Here is a 9,246-nt window from a genome sequence, read left to right as displayed (position 1 = left end):
AGACAATGCAATGGGACTCCCAAGCCCATCGCTCTCCTCCAGGCTGATGGGCAGGGCAGTCCTTCTACGCCTGGGGTGCACGGTCCAAGACCCCTCCCCAAAGTCCAGGAGGATGGGACGGGACTCCATCAGGAAGGGGAGTGTGGCTGATGGACACGGCGGTCCTTCTACTTTGGGGTGAACTGACTCAAAGCCCCTTCTCCATGGTCCAAGAGGATGGGATGGGACTCCCATACCCATCGCTCTCTGCCGGAGAGGGATGGGAGGCTGATGGGCGCAGCAGGCCTTCTACTTCAGGGGCACCGGTTTCAAGCCCCCTCCCATCCCAGACAACACAATGGGACTCCTCAGACCATTGCTCCCCACGGAGAATGAAGGATGATGGGCATGGTAGTTGTTCCGTGGCACTGGCTCCAAGACCCCATCCAGGAGGAGGGGATGGAACTCCCATACCCATCGCTCTCTGCCGGAAAAAGGAGGGAGGCTGATGGGCATGGCAGTCCATCTCCTTAGGGGGTGTCAGTTCCAAGCCCCTTCCCCATTTTCCAGGATTGCATGGGACCCCTGAGCCCACAGCCCCCCACGGTGAAGGAGAGACTGATGGGCATGACAGTCCTTCTCCTTTAGGGACGCCGGATCTAAACCCCCTCCCCGTTTTCCAGGGGGCAGTGTGGACTCTCACACCCATTGCTCCCCACCGTGAACCATGGAGGCTGATGGGCATGGCGGTCCATAAATTATAACGTTCTTTATATAAAAAAGCTCCTCCGTTGCTTTTAAAAGCAGTCTTGACTCACTTCCGCACTGTGAAGTCCTCGACTTACAACCCCAATGAGGCCAAAATTTATGTTGCTAAGCGAAACATTTGCTAGTAAGTAAATTTTGTTCCTAGTTTACGACCTTCCTTGCCACAGTTGTTAAGTTAGTAACACATTTAAGTGGGCTTCCCCATTGACTTCGCCTGTCCGAAGGTCGCAAAAGGGGATCACATGACCAGGGGACACTGCGAGCGTCATAAATACGAGTCAATTGTCAAATGTCTGAATTTTGATCACGTGACCATGGGGGATGGCTGCGATGTCTGTGAAGTGTGAAAAATAAGTCACTTTTTTTCAGTGATGTAACTTTGAACAGACACTAAATGTTGTTAAGTCGAGGACTACCTGTACAGGTAGCCCTCGACTTATGACAATAGGAACCCGCATTTCCGTTGCTAAGGACAGCGGTTATTAAGTGAGCCGTAACCCGATTTTACAACCTTTGACTGGCAGGGGGGTTCTGGGAGTTGGAGTCCATCCATCCTAAAGTCCCTGGTCTTGAAAGGCACAGAGCCAAGAAAGGCCCACGGTTGAAAGGCAAACTCAACGATGCCATGATGGTGACCGAGAAACTCTTGTTGTTTTTTGGGAAAAAAAAGTTTTTTTTATTTTTTAAAACATAAACATAAAACACATCTTTTCCAAATTGAAGCATTGATCCGGTCACAAATTAATTTTTTTTATTTATTTTTTATTTTATTTGATTTATATGCCGCCCTTCTCCGGAGACTCAGGGCGGCTTACAATGCGCTAAGCAATAGCCTTCATCCTTTTGTATATTTATACAAAGTCAGCTTATTGACCCCCACAATCCGGGTCCTCATTTCACCTACCTTAGAAAGGATGGAAGGCTGAGTCAACCTTGAGCCTGGCGAGATTCGAACCTGCAGTAATTGCAGGCAGCTGTGTTAATAACAGGGTGCATTAAACCACTGTACTACCAAGGCTCCTTAATACAAATTAATACAAATCATTAACAAATCTTATTTTTCAATTAACATAACTTAATATTTTACTCAGTTATTTCCCAAAATTCCATCAATTTAACTATGCCATTGTCCCAAAAAACCCGTTACTTAAATCTTAAATCCTAACCAAATATCATTCCATTTTTTCTCTTTCTTTTGGCTTAGATGGATATATTTTAACAATATAAATCATTACAGTTATTGTTAGCATTTAAAGAATATTTCAACTATTGCTCCCAATATAATCATCGTCATTACTTTGCTATTAATCCTAACACAATCATTTCATTTTTACTATTCCCAACATAAACATAATTTCCAGCATAATCATTTTATTTTTACGGTTGAACCCAACATTATCATCTTAATTACCGAGAAACTGTTTAGGGTCCACGATGGATGGTGGACAGGCCACATCTTGCAGGTAAGTCCTCAACTTAGAACAGCTCGTTTAGTGATGGAAGTTATAACGGCACTCATTACTAATATTCACACTTACGACCATTGCAACAGCCCCATGTTCACACAATCAAAATCCAGACGCTTGGCAACTGCCTCGTATTTACAACAGTCACAGTGTCCCAATTCATGTGAGAAGCCAGATTCACTTAACAACCATCTCACTCACTCAACAAGTGCAGCGATTCGCTTAACGACAGTGGCAAGAAAAGTCATAAAATTGGGCAAAACTGACTTTAACAACTGTCTTGCTTAGCAATAGAGATTTTGAGTTCGGTTGCGATCGTAAATTGAGGGCTGCCTGTACAGGCAGGCCCACCTGGCGATGACCCTATTGAAGGCTGCAACTTTGAGGTTAAAAATAGCAGAATTTAAGCAGTGAAATAGATTCATTCTGCATTTGTCAAATCAGGAGAAATGGGAAGAATGGAAGAGATTTTGTGTGGCATGGAGTTAGCAAATAAACACAGGGAAATTTACACGGATGTGTTTCAAACTTGGCATTTTAAGATATGTTTAATTGAACTCCCAGAATTCCCTAACCAGCCATGCTAGCTGGGGAATTCTGGGAATTGAAGTCCACCCAGCTCTTAATTGCAATTAAGAGCCTGAGTGGCATAGGAGGCTAATGCCTCCTACTAAGGCAGCATTTAACATCCAGCTGCCTGCAATTACTGCGAGTTCAATTCTCACCAGGCTCAAGGTCGACTCAGCCTTCCATCCTTTCTAAGGTGGGTAAAATGAGGACCCGGTTTGTGGGGGCAATAAGCTGACTTTGTCTAAAATATACAAAAGTATGAAGGCTATTGCTTAAGGCATTGTAAGCCGCCCTGAGTCTCCGGAGAAGGGCGGCATATAAAAATAAATAAAAAATAATAAAAAATAAAAAAAATAAGATTGCAAAGTTTGAAAAACACTGCTCTAAATTGTCCTACCTTGCCATGAACATGGCAACGAATTAACATAAATCTAATATAAACCTATAGCATGATCAATTTTATCACTGAATGTAAAAAGCGTGATCAGCCTAGTCCCGAAATCTGTAAGCACAATCGATTGATCTTCATCCATTTTGAAGGCAGATTTAAGAGACCTCTAGGAGAGAGATGAAAAGGTTGCAAATGTAGGACAGATCATTATAAAAAGGCGCCAGGAGTGGATTGTGGATCAAAATAGATCTTAAAGAAGTGGAGGAAATGAGAGCGAAAGTGGAATGATTGCAGGAAGAGAAAGTGAGAAGTTTTGTGTTGCCACATTGCAAAAAAAAAAAAAAAAAGATGTTGAGACTTTGGGAAAAAGGGCAGAGAAGAACAACTAACATTATCCAAGGCCTGGAGACTAAAACATAGGAAGAACGGTGGCATTAATTGGGTATGGCTTGTCGGACTTGGGGGGATATGATAAAAGTCTTCCAGTATTTGAGGGGCTGCCCCAAAGAAGAGTTGGGGGTCAATTTATTCTCCAAAGCACCAGAAAGCAGGACAAGAAGCAACGGATGGAAACTAATCAAGGAGAGAAGCAACCTGGAATTAAGGAGAAATGTCCCAACAGTGAGAACAATTAACCAGTGGAACTGCTTGCCACCAGAAGCTGTGGGTGCTCCATCACTGGAGGCTTTTAAGAAGAGACTGGACAGCCCCTTGTCTGAAATAGTATGGGGTCTCCTGCTTGTTTGGGGGTTGGACCAGGGGTGAAATGCTACCAGTTCGGACCGGTTCAGCTGGCGGCGGGTGGTTCGGAGAACCGGTAGCGACGGTAGCGCGAGGCTCCGCCCGCCTGCCCGGTCATCGGAAGTACCCTGTTTTTTACCCTTTGCGCATGCATGTCACTTCCGAACCAGTAAGAAAGGTAAGTAGATTTCACCCATGGGTTGGACTAAATGACTTCCAAGCAGTGTTGGGTTTCACTTACTTTTGCTACCGGTTCGCTCACGCGCAGTGGTGGGATTCAGCCGGTTCGCACCACTTCGGGAGAACCGGTTGTTAACTTTCTGAGCAGTCTGGCAAATTGGTTTTTGGAAGAAATCATTAAGTCAAGAGAACCGGTTGTTAAATTACTTGAATCCCACCACTTCTGAGCATGTGTAGAGTGTATTTAATGACATCCGGACAGGTGGGCGGAGCCTCCCGCCACCACTGTTACTGGTTTGTCCGAACCGGGGCGAACCGGTACCAACCCACTACTGTTTCCAAGGTCTCTTCCAACTCTCTTATTCTGTTAAAACTGTTAATTTCTCAAACTTCCTTGGGCAAGAGACGTGGTTCTCCTCTGTGACCAGTAGAGGGCAGCACCAGACAGCCGGAAATCTGCACAGCCATTGGTGGTGCTCAGACCGGACTATGTCCAGTTTTCTTCCTGGGATACTGAACATGGAATGGCAAAGGAGAGAAAAGGCAGTATGTTTTTTATCTGGCTTTACACTGCCCTGAGTCCCTCGGGAGAAGGTGTAGTATATAAATTCGAAATAAAATAAAAATAAATAAAATAAACTGGGAATCAAAGGATGGGAGGAATGGAAATTATGTCTTCTTTGCCTACGGTGGTCCTTGATTTACGACAATTCATTTAATGACCGCTCAAAGTTACAGCGCCACTGATTTTTTAAATGTTATCTAATTCTGGGTTTTATTTAATTGACCAAACTAAGTAATAATTTTAATTAGCAATTTTATGATGTTTGTGTGTCTATATTTTTCTTGGCTGTACACCGCCTTGAGTCCTACGGGAGAAAGGCGGTATAGAAATATAATAAATAAATAAATAAATAAATAAATAAATAAATAAATAAATAAAAGTGCTTTCCACACTTTATAACCGTTGCCGCATTCCCATAGTCACGTGATCAAAATTCAGACACCCTGGCCGCTGACTCTTACTTACGACAATTGCAGTGTCGTGGGGTCCCTTGTGTGACTTTCTGGTAAGCAAAAGTCCACGGGGGACGCCAGACTCACTTAACGACCGTGTGACTAACTTAAGAACTGCAGCAAGGAAGGTCCTTAAAAATGGGACAAATCTCACTTAGCAACCGTCTCACTGAGCAACAGAAACGTTGGGCTCAATTGTGGTCGTTAAGTCGAGGGCTACCTGTAGAATTTTTTTAAAAAAACTTCTTTCTATTTACAGCTTCTGTTTACAGGTAGACTGCTCCTGAAGGTAGCAGCTCAACAGGTTGCTTCTCATGTGGGTGGCCGTCTCCCGTCTCACCCCCGGGGTCTGTGGAGAAGGTGTGCTTCCTGGGACTTTGCACCAAATCATCAAGGCAGAGTTAAAGAAGTCTGTTGGAAAGATGTGGATACCAAGAGGTCATCCAAATAATCCTAGCCGATAAGGAGGGAAAAAATGAGCAGCAGGCCTGTGATTTACAGGTGAAAAGAGACAATATACATGACGTTACGCAGCACAACTCAGTATAAAATTGATAATATTAAGAGGAAGAGAATAAAGGCAGGAATTAAAGCCAAAATCTCTCAGGGGTTTTGAGATTCCCTCCATTTAGAAAAGCCTCCATTGACAGCCAGGGTCTACCTGAGAGCTTGCCATCCTAATTTGCTTTCCTTAAAAACTCGGCTTGCATGAATGACCATTCTCCATCGTCGCACGCCTACAACAACCCAGACCTGTACTAGGGATTCGAACCGCCGAACTGCCGACCTTTCTGATCGACAAGCTCAGCGTCTTAGCCACTGAGCCACCTAGTCAGGCCACCGGTTGTAAGTCGAGTACTTACCTGCATTGTCATGTTATATATATATCTATGAACAGAACCTTGCAAATCTGAAAATACGTTGAACAAGAATAACGGAATAGAAAAGAGCAGAGTTTGGAAGGGGCCTTAGAGGTCTTCTAGTCCAGCCCCCAGTTCAAGCAGGAGACTCTAAAGCAGGGGTCTCCAAACTTGGCCGCTTTAAGACTTGTGGACTTCAACTCCCAGAATTCCTCAGCCAGCAAAGCTGGCTGAGGAATTCTGGGAGTTGAAGTCCACAAGTCTTAAAGCGGCCAAGTTGCACCCTTTAAGGCCTCCCATCCCCCTTATTATGCCCCCACCCTTTGCAAACCCTTTTTTCCACCCCCCTCCTTCCGCCACAGGCAGGTGACTTCATCACAGGCATCACAAGACCCATGCGGCGCCGCCCCAGCGCTGCACTACACTTCCCGTCATCCTCATGCCGGGTATGCAGCAGGAAAAAGACTGGGGAAAAAAGGATTTCCTTCCCCCCCTCGTTCTGCTGCTTGGTACGCTCCCCGCTTGCTTTCCCCCCCCGCCAACTCTCCGTGTTTGGTACGTTCCGTCCTTCTTTCTCACCCCCAGCGATGTGGTATGACCCGCTTTCCCTTTTTGTTTTATTTATTTATTTATTTGTTTATTTGTTTTAATTTGTATACCGCCCTTCTCCAGCAGGACTCAGGGCGGTGAACAGCCAGCATAAAACAGAACATACAAAATTTAAAAACAGTTTAAAAATGATTAAATATTTTTGGCCGCAATTTAAAACAATTTATTTTATTTTATTCGGCTTATATGCCGCCCTATCTCCCAATGGACTCAGGGCGGCTCACAATAATAAAAACACAAGCCACAAAACAACAAAATAAAATCTAAAAATTTTCCCCCTCCCTTTCACTTGGTACGCTCCACTTATCCTCCTCCCCATTTCTCCAGTCGCGAACTCGTTCCGAGGGAAGGGACTGCGCCTGCGCATTGCCGGGAGGGGAAGAAAAAAAAAGAGAAAGGGGAGGCGGGGTCAAGCGTGCGCGCGTGCGCGCGGCCAAAGGCGGGGCGCCATCGCCGGCAGGGCTCCGCCTACCCCTTCCTTCCCCGCCCACGACGTTTTACGCACGCCGCGTCGTCCCGCCCCCTGTCAGTCACTTCCTCAGTCAGCTCGTCCCGTTCCCATAGCCTCCGCCGAGGGAGGCGACGAGCGCGAGCGCGCCCCAAATCTCGCGAGAGGACGCGCTGAGGCAGAGGAGGAAGGGCGGGCGGCGGCGGCTGAGGAGATTCGGGAGGCGGAGGGCGGCGGCGGCGGCGGCGGAGAGGAACGGGCAGCGCGACCCCGCCCGTCCAGCGTTGTCCTGCGGTCGGCCTCCTTCAACCCCGCCCGGGCCGGATTTCCACGGGCGAGCGCAGGCCAGGCCGGGCCTCGGGGCCTGAGGCGGCGGCAACAACACCGGGTGAGTAGGCCCGGGGGGGGGAAGGAGGAGGAGGGTTGCGTGACGGGGCGTGGTCTGGCGTGGTCGGCCACGCCCCTGCTCCCCCCCACCCCACAGCCGCGCGAAGTGGGGGCCCACCCGCCCCTCCCATAACACCCGGGGGCGTGGCCTCTCGGACGACCCCCCCCCTCTTGGGAGTGTGGGGGGGGAAGCCCCCATTTATACTCACGGTGGGGGGAAGAGCTCAGGAAGTGGGGGGGGCTTCTGCCTTCCCCTGGTACTTTGACCCCCCTCCCAGGGCTTCAAAAACACTGTGGGGGAGGGGGAGGGCAGCCTCCTTCTTGTAGAGGGGGGGAGGAGAAGAGATGCTGGCTTTTGGGGTGGGGGGCGCATATTTTCCCTTAAACAAAATAAAGGGATTGAAATTGTTTTTTGGGGGGGGAGAAAGAGGGAAGGAGGAAGTGGTATTGGGGGGGTCTCTCTTTGCTCCTCCTCCTCTTCCATCCACCCCCCCTCCCCGAGGGGTGGTTTGGGGGCCTGGTCTTCTGCCTGCCTGCTTGTTGGAGGGAGCCCAGAAAAAAAAAAATCTTGGAGGGAGGGGGGTGGGAAAGATTACAAATATCCTGGATTGCTTGTCACCCTTTTGCAAGGTCTGTGCTGCTGTTTTTTGGGGGGTGGGGTGGGGGGGTGGAGGAGGGAGTGCTGCTTCCTGGGGTCTGGAGGGGGGGTGTCATAGGTGGGTTATCAGAGGGACTAATAATGAGTGACGGGGGTGGGGGAGTCTTGCAGCAATCCTTACTGCAGGTAGTCCTCGACTTACAAGGGTTCGTTTAGTGACCGTTTGAACTTAACAACAGCACTGGGAAGAAGTGACCCGGGATCATTTTACGCACTTGTGACCGGTGCAGCATCCCCACCCCCACCCCGTGGTCACATGATTGAAATTCAGACCCTTGGCAACTGACTCGTGTTTATGATGGTCGCATTGTCCTGAGGGTCACGTGATCCCCTTTTGAGACCTTCGGACAGGTCCATGGGGAAATGAGATTCAACTTAAGCAACCATGTTGCTAACTTAAATGGGGAAATGAGATTCTCTTAATTGTGGCAAGAAAGGTCGTAACACGGGGCAAAACTCACTTAACAAATGCTTCACTTAGCAACAGGAACTTGGGATTCAGTTGGGATCGTAAGTCGAGGACTGCCTGTACTCATCTGAGCCTGGGTTCAAATGCTGCCTCGGATTTATTCAAAACAAAACAAAACAGGAAATTTGGGCGATGGTGGCTTAAATGCCCTTGGTTCGTTTTGGGCCTCTTTCCATTCTTGGGAAAGCAGCCAGGAAAGGAATGGGGGAGGGGGGAAGAGTGCGGGGGAGGGGGGCATCTGCAACTTGGAGGGTTGCAAAAATGCTTAGCCATGATATGAGACTTTCGCCGGGGTGGGGTTGTGGGGGGTTCATCCTTTGCGACACTTGGAAACCTTGGTAAGACTTTCCTTGGCCCAGTGGTGTCCAAGGGTGTCAAACTGTCCCCCCCATTTCTCAAAAGTGGGGAGCAAAGCACCATAGGGGGAGAGGCAAGGCTTCCCTTGGTGCGGGCGGTCAGTTGGGGGATTATTTCGGAGTTGCACAGAGGAAAAAAATAAAGCCAAACTACTCAGTAAGCAGCAGGACCATCGAGGCCTGCTAGCATTGTTGTAGGGAAAAAAAAGTACCCTCGGGGTGGGGGGGGGCAGGAGGAGACCTTCTGTTCTCTCCCCCCCCCCTCCGTATTCTCTGCAGTGCTGAATGAGTCTCTCTGCACATAACAGCTGTGGGAATTATGTGGTACCCTTGCGAGGAAGAGGAGG

General features: G+C 48.1%; 1 protein-coding gene across 1 annotated transcript in view; it reads left to right on the top strand.

The window, feature by feature from the left end:
- Positions 1-7,080: 7,080 nt before the first annotated feature.
- Positions 7,081-9,246, top strand: part of TAOK1 (TAO kinase 1) — a 78,623-nt gene continuing 76,457 nt past the window's right edge. The window contains exon 1 of the mRNA XM_060692323.2: positions 7,081-7,417. The gene's annotated coding sequence lies outside the window, so the exon portion shown is untranslated. The remainder of the gene's footprint in view (positions 7,418-9,246) is intronic.

The sequence above is a fragment of the Pantherophis guttatus genome, chromosome 1 (genome assembly GCF_059756535.1).
Source record: "Pantherophis guttatus breed Tessera chromosome 1, ASM5975653v1, whole genome shotgun sequence".
Classification (NCBI taxonomy): domain Eukaryota; kingdom Metazoa; phylum Chordata; class Lepidosauria; order Squamata; family Colubridae; genus Pantherophis; species Pantherophis guttatus.
This window is presented reverse-complemented; position numbering and strand designations above follow the sequence as displayed.